Consider the following 8,248-nt stretch of genomic DNA (forward strand, 5'->3'; position numbering starts at 1 on the left):
ATGGCTTTTTGCGTGGTAGGTCATGTTTAACCAATCTATTAAAGTTTTTCGAGGAAGTTACCAGGAAAGTGGATGAAAAGAAGGCAGTGGATGTTGTATACATGGACTTCAGTAAGGCCTTTGACAAAGTCCCGCATGGGAGGTTAGTTAGGAAGATTCAGTTTCTTGGTATACATGGAGAAGTAGTAAATTGCATTAGACATTGGCTCAATGGAAGAAGCCAGAGAGTGGTAGTGGAGGATTGCTACTCTGAGTGGAGGCCTGTGACTAGTGGTGTGCCACAGGGATCAGTGCTGGGTCCATTGTTATTTGTCATCTATATCAATGATCTGGATGATAATATGGCAAATTGGATCAGCAAATTTGCTGATGATACAAAGATTGGAGGTGTAGTGGACAGTGAAAAAGGTTTACAAAGCTTGCAGAGGGATTTGGACCGGTTGGAGGAATGAGCAGTAAAATGGCAGATGGAGTTTAATGTGGACAAGTGTGAGGTATTGCACTTCAGAAGGTCAAACTAAGGTAGAACATACAAGATAAATGGTAGGACATTGAGGAGTGCAGTAGAACAGAGGGATCTGGGACTACAGATAGAAAATTCCCTAAAAGTGGCATCACAGGTAGATAAGGTTGTAAAGAGAGCTTTTGGTACATTGGCCTTTATAAATCAAGGTATTGAGTATAAGAGTTGGAATGTAATGGTGAGGTTGTATAAGACATTGGTGAGAGTGAATTTGGAGTATTGTGTGCAGTTTTGGTCACCTAATTACAGTAAGGATATTAATAAGGTTGAAAGAATGCAGAAAAGGTTTACAAGGATGTTGCTGGGACTTGAGAAACTGAGTTACAGAGAAAGGTTGAATAGGTTAGGACTTTATTCCCTGGAGCATAGGAGAATGAGGGGTGATTTGATAGGTTTATAAAATTATGATGGGTATAGATAGAGTGAATGCAAGCAGGCTTTTTCCACAGAGGCTTGGGGAGGGAAAAAAACCAGAAGTCATGGGTTAAGGGTGAAGGGGGAAAAGTTTAAAGGGAACATGGGGGGGGGGCTTCTTCACGCAGAGTGGTGGGAGTGTGGAATGAGCTGCCAGATGGAGTGGTGAATATGGGCTCACTTTTGACATTTAACAAAAACTTGGACAGGTATATGGATAAGAGGTGTATGGAGGGATATGGCCCAGGTGTTGGTCAGTGGGACTAGGTAGAAAAATGGTTCGGCACAGCCAAGAAGGGCCAAAAGGCCTGTTTCTGTGCTGTAATGTTCTATGGTTCTAAGCCAAAGAAGTAGACTGCTGATGATCCCAGGAGATCATGAGTTTGCACCTCTGGTGGACTGTGTGTTCTCCAGGGTGCAAGCCTGGGCAGAAAGATTTGAAGAACTGGCTGTTGCCCATGCAGTGGGTTCCCCCTCTCCACGTCACTGATGCAGTCCAAGGGAAAGGAAAGCATTGATACAGCTTGGCACCAGTGTTGTCGCAGAGGCTGCCAGAGTGAAGTTGTGAACTACATCAAACTGCCTTAGGGACCCCGGCTCCCAATTTCTTCCTTGGGGTTTACTCTTGAAGCCTTTCCCCATGTGTAGGTTTGGCCGCAAGGCAGCAGAGGTTTGAAATCAGAGCTTTCCTTCTCCAAACCAAAATAATCTTAGATTTTCCAAGGGAGCTGACAATCTGAAGTCCTGAATATTCCAAGCAGAATGTAAAAAAGTTCTCTTGGTCATATCCTCAGAAGTAGATAATCTATCCTCGTAAAATCAAAAAAATCATGATAGCTTATTGTGTGCAATTGGCCATTGAGTTTTGCAGAGTGCAAGAGGTTTCACTTTAAAGGGAGTTTTTTGGCTCTAATGCACTTTCCAAATCCCTGCACTCATGAAAGCGTGATAAGGATACAAGTCTTCCTTCAGTGTGATACCACTATTCCTTTGAGTGGATGTCCAGTCACACATTCCAAACTGCCTGCTGAAATCTGTGATTAAGTTTCCTTCCAAAGCAGTTGATCGGTGATTTATCTCTATGGCAGGTCAGACATTCTTTTACAATTGCTGTATTGCTCCACATCGCATGCATACTTGAACCAAAGAGTGCACTGGATGCCCAGTGACATGCTTCAAATTCTGTTCCTATGACTCATGTAGAAACCTTGCAACCTAACTCATTGAAGGCTTGCAGATGTGCAGATCACATATCCATATGACAGGAAGTTACACAGCTAATAAGAGCAGTGTGTGAATGTGAATAAGCCTTTGTCCTGTTGGTCTTTTCGACCATGTCACAAAAACCCCAAAGCAATGTGTGCTGAGCAGCTATTGTGTAATGTGTAGACTGCACAGCGATAACAGGTCCACAAATAGAACATAATACAAAACAGCAAAGGTACAAGACCTTCAGCCCACAATGTCTATGATGTTGAATTAAACTAACTCTCTTCTGAATGTATATGATTGTCTTCCGTTCATATTCATTTACCCAACAGCCTCTGAGAGAGCAGCTTCAAGTTTCTGGGTGTCAAGATCTCTGAGGATCTAACCTGGTCCCAACATATGGATGTAGTTATAAAGAAGGCAAGACAGCAGTTATACTTTATGAGGAGTTTGAAGAGATTTGGCATGTCAACAACTACACTCAATAACTTCTATAGTTGTACCGTGGAGAGCATTCTGACAGGCTGCATCACTGTTCGGTGTGTGTGGGGGGGTGCTACTACACAGGACCAAAAGATGCTGTAGTCAGCTCCATCTTGGGTACTAGCCTACAAAGTACCCAGGACACCTTTAAAAGCGGTATCTCAGAAAGGCAGCATCCATTAGTAAGGACTCCAGCACTCAGGCCATGCCCTTTTCTCACTGTTACCATCAGCTAGGAGGTACAGAAGCCTGAAGGCACACACTCAGTGATTCAGGAACAGCTTCTTCTCCTCTGCCATCCGATTCCTAAATGGACATTGAATCTTTGGACACTACCTCACTTAAAAAAAAACCTATAGTATTTCTGGTTTTGCACTTTTTAAAAATCTATTCAACATATACAATTGATTTACTTATTGTTTATTATAATTTGTTTTCTCTGCTAGATTATTTATTGCATTGAACTGCTGCTGCTAAGTTAACAAATTTCACATCACATGCCAGTGATAATAAACCTGATTCTGATTCTTGAATGCTGCTTTCATCATTACCCAAGGCAGCCCATTCCAGACACCTACTGCCTATTCATAAAAAGCTTGCCCCGCAAATCTCCTTTAAACTTTCCTTCCGACTTTAAATACATAGCTCTAGTGCTTGGCAGTTCTACCCCGGGAAGAGGATTCCAACTGCCTACCCCACTTCTGCCACTCAGTTTTATAAATTTCTACTAGGTTTCCTCTCAACTTCCAATGCCCAACTTCTCTGAAGTAGAGAACTGCCCAAGATTATCAAGTCCCTGGGGAAGAAATCCCTTCATCCCGACACTGTGACTCTCCTAAAGAGAACACTCAGAACCCACCCTTTTAGGTTTCAATTATAGTAGTTTATATCCTCCAATTTAGGCAGAAATCCCTCAGCATCCTCTCCAAAGCCTCCACATCCATCATTTAATAGAGCAACCAGAATTGTACACAATATTCCAAGGCAGCCTAATTAAAGTTTTATATAAAACAATGGGCTTACTCCAAGTGTGCCTACAAGATGTTCACCCTACAATTAGGCCAAGCTGGCAGGGGTTCTTAAGCATTATTGAAATTCAAAAGGATGGGGTCTGAGTGTTCTCTTTAGGCAGCAGAGTTACGTTCTCAGAACAAAAGGCCTGCAATTTAGGACATAGATGAGGAAAACTTTCTTCCACGGAGGGTTCCAGAGAGTGGTAGCTGTATGGAATGAGCTTCCAGTAGACGAGGTAGAGGTAGGTTCAATATTGTCACTTAAAGTAAAATTGGATAGGTATATGGATAGGAAAGGAATGGAGGGTTATCGGCTGAGTGCGGGTAGGTGGGACTAGGTGAGTGTAAGCGTCAGCACGGACTAGAAGGGCCGAGATGGCCAGTTTCCACGCTGTAATTGTTATATGGTTATATGGGTTTGGGAAATTTTGGGCAGTTCTCTGCTCTCAGAGATGAGACTTTGGTTGCAAGGCTGATATCAATAGATTGAGGACGTGGAGAGAATTGGGGAAAGAACACAGGCAGGAATATAGACATCAGCCATGATCTTATGAGATGGTGGGAAAGGTTCAAGGGTCTAAATGGCCTTTCTTAGTTTTTATTATTTAAAGGGATCTAAGGTCTTATTCAAGTTCCCTCAAAGAAACTGGGCATGTTTCTGGCTTGTCCCAGTCATAACCCCTTATTAATCACTGCAGGGTAAATGACAGGCCACAAACACTTCGGATCAACTATGTTATACATTCCACCCCCCCCCCCCCCCCCCAACCACCGAAGTCTCTTGCAGCCAAGAGAAACAGGACTGTGTTCTGGATTCCCAAGCCCCCTGCCAACTCATCATTTGTCCCCCACCTCTCCTAGCCCTTTGCTTGTGAAGCATGGCATCTGACACCTTGAGCAAAGCACAAAGGTGGGGCAGGTGCCAAGTGATCACCCATTACATGTGGTTCAAAGTTGAACTCCAGGCCAGCTGCAGTCACTCGGACGCTTACTCAAAGACTAATCAAGAAAACTCATCCAAATCAGTTTTCACCCTTCTTCAAACAGTGGATTGTTCTTAATATTTCAGTGAGTTCATTAATAAATTAGTCAGCTTAAATAATGTGGACTATTTTATTTTTATGAAGATGGATCATGTTGAGCTATATTTTGGACCACTTTAAACTCTTTCATTAAGAATGTTATGAAACAACTCTATTGAAAACAAATCCTTGACAGCTTTTATTGGCTTTCACCAGTGTAGGTCTCCTCATGAACAAAGACATTTACAGTATTTAGAGTGGTATTTGCAAAGTTATGCAAAGTCAGTGCTATTTCCAATTAATTATTATGACTGATGAAGTACATGGGAATTGACACAGCCATTCTCCTTGAAGGCAGTCATAAAATGAGAACCAATCTTCACCCTTTCACTTACAACAGACTGACCAGAGTGACTTCTTTCGGTGTTTGGCCCTATTTTGATGATTAATCCACAAGGTAAATGTATTTATTGTCTTGTCACTTGAATGCTTTATAATCCAGTATCTAATGCATTTGGATACATTTGCTCTTTGATACATTTGCCTTGGTGATGCAGTGCAGCACACAATATACTTGAGGAACTCAGCAGGTCATATGGTATCTATGGAAATGAATAAACTGTCACCATTTCGGGCCAAGAACTCTTCAAGATAACAGTCCTGAAGAAAGGTCTTGGCCAGAAATGTCAACTGTTTATTCATTTCCATAGATGCTGCCTGAGCTCCTGAGTTCCTTCAGTATTCTGTGTGCGCTGCTTTGGATTTCCAGCATCTGCAGCCTTTCTTCTGGTTTTGGCGATGTAGTACTACCTTGTTATCATTGCAAAGCATCTGGAACAGAGATCATCTCAAGCATTTTTTAGTTTCAATAAATTGTGGTTATAATGAATTTCGGGAATTTCACATTTATGGAAATGTAATTTTAAAAAAATATGCATGTTGGCCAACGTGCTCCTTGAACTTCAAGGCAAGGTGTTATTGATAGGTATTGGCTGATGACAGGATAACTAAAATGTGGGCACAAATTTAACAGCTTAAAACAATGGTCGACTTGTACTTACATAGCACCTTTCACAACCTCTATGTCCCAAGGTACTTTACAGCCAATGAAATACTTTTAAACACAGTTAAAGCAGAGAATTCACAGGTAGCAATGTAGCAATGACAAATAATCTGTTTTAATGACATGTTGAGAGAAAAGTATTGGTTTGGACTCTCCTGTTCTTTTTGGCCAAACAATCAACTTGCTCATTCCCCTCAACACCTCCGGGTGCAGGGACCAATAAGAAGTCATGTAGACTAATACTTCGAATGTGAAATAAAGTTTGAAGAGCTTTCAGCAGTAAATCTGACCTACTGTTAGAATGATCTGTTTTAAGAGTCAAATCCAAACAATGAATCTGAACAAATTACAATTTTGCAAGGACAATTTCCTCCACTCATTGTAAGCCCAAAATGATGACGATCAGTTCTCCAGTATACACTGTGTCAGGGGAAAACCTAGTTTGAAACAGGGTCCAGAATAGACCCTAAGAACGATAGATAGAGGAAAACTGCTCGAAAGATTCTCTGCCAGCTTTTTGACCTTTTCCCCGAGGTCACTTGCCTGCTTGTTAAGGTTCCTGTAGAGAGAGCAGGGAGGAGCAGGTTGATGGACAGCTGGTGTCCAACATGGAGAGATAAAAGCCAGGTCCACTGTTACACCCATACTAGTAGGAATAAGTACTATGAACTAGTAGGAAGACACATCATGAAACACATAGTTTGGACACTGAACGAGCTTGTTGCACCCTCAGGAAGGTGGTGTTTTTAGAGGATCGATTCGGGGAAATTGATCAGTGGCTTAAAGTGTGAAAAGGTGCGACCAGTGGGGAATTATGTGTCTGTCCATCCTTGCCTGGGTGATAATTCCACCACTGAAGAAGAGTTGAACATATCATGGTCATAGTCGATGACCACAACAGGACTTTGGAAGACAACAGGAAGATAGATGGCATCACCCCTCTCTCTCTCCTCCCACCCCCCCACATTACTCAACTAACTACCTCGAACTGAACTGAACTCTCTTTATCACATTGCAAGACTGTACCCATTTACCCTTAGGTTTGAACACACACACACACACACACGCTAACCTGTTCAATATATTTGCATTTATATTACTGTATTGCATAGTTACTAATAAACACTATTAGTTTATAGCAATACCAGACTCCAATGTGTTTTCCATTTCTGCTGTTTCTTTAACCCGGTCATGGGGTACGTGACAAAATTGGGCCTGCGTCTGGGATTTGAACAAATTATGTGGGGTGCTGCATCCTTAGTACCGTTCAAAGCACTAACTGAATGATAAAACTTTGTCAACTGCAGGCTTTATGGCTGTGTGAAGGATTTGCTCAAAGTTGGAAGTTACTCCAAGTATGGAGATGAAACTTTTGAGGTCGAGATTGAGTACTGTTGGATCTCATTAGGATTTCAGAATTTTACTTCTTGCTATTTACTATTGGATGAACAAGCAAACTTTCTTCAGAAATATAAACACATTTAAAAAAAAAGTGCCCAGATGGTTGGAGTTAATTATCAACCCGGGGTTAAACGGGGGAGTTAATTTCAAAGGGATTAATTATTACTGTCTGGAATTCCCCAGCTTTGAAATAGAAGGTGTAAGTGGAATTACGAAAACAGAGATTTGGGAAGCAAACATGCCCATTTCTACCTCTTTCCCGTGTTGGGGCGAAGGTGGTCGGAAGAGGGTATTGCAATGGTCGTTCAGGAAATCAGGACTTTGGAGAGGGATCTGAATGCTGACCGGAGAGGTGCTGTTTCATATTCACATGCTACAGACCCTTGCACAAGAAGGTGTTCCACCTTATTTTAAGATGGAGCCAGGGCTGCCACAAGTTCATCTTGAAGGAAATCGTTTGGTCTTAACTTGCCTGGCTGAAGGAAGTTGGCCACTCAAATTTAAATGGTTCCGAAATGGTACAGTGATCATGGTGTTTTCAAGGGAATACAGGTATGTAATCCCATCAGTCCAATGATTGGACACTGGGTTTTACCAGTGTGTTGTGCGGAACAGGCGGGGAGCACTTAAATGGAGGAAGACAGAAGTACATGTAGCATACATGGGGAACTTTGAAGGAGCGGATCATCATATTGCAATAACATAAGGCCAGGTAGCAGTGCTAAAACCCCCCGAATCTCAGCAGTTATCCACAGCCGCAGGTGACGTGGATTTGTGAAGGCCAAAAGATTATCCCTAGCAGGAGAATTGTGATTACACTTGACAATCATCTAATACTGCTTCCGGTGGCCGTGGCAGACACTGGAAAATCAATGCCATCACAAAGACAGATGATTAACCTATTCCAAGAGTAGATGATTGTATTGATGAAGTGGGAAAGGCTAAGGACCTCACAAAGATTGACCTGCTGAAAGGATATTGGTGTGTTCCTTTGACTGAAAGGGCTAGAGAAATCTCAACACTTGTCACACCTTCAGGGCGGTAGGAATATAATGTTTTACCTTTCAGAATGGAAAATGGTCCTGGAACATTTCAAAGGATGATTGACTTGGTAATTAGA

The 8,248-nt window shown here is 42.0% G+C and overlaps 1 pseudogene; it reads left to right on the forward strand.

The window, feature by feature from the left end:
- The first annotated feature begins 7,498 nt into the window (after positions 1-7,498).
- Positions 7,499-8,042, forward strand: LOC132397474 (protein sidekick-1-like; annotated as a pseudogene).
- The last annotated feature ends 206 nt before the right edge of the window (positions 8,043-8,248 follow it).

The sequence above is a fragment of the Hypanus sabinus genome, chromosome 7 (genome assembly GCF_030144855.1).
Source record: "Hypanus sabinus isolate sHypSab1 chromosome 7, sHypSab1.hap1, whole genome shotgun sequence".
NCBI lineage: Eukaryota > Metazoa > Chordata > Chondrichthyes > Myliobatiformes > Dasyatidae > Hypanus > Hypanus sabinus.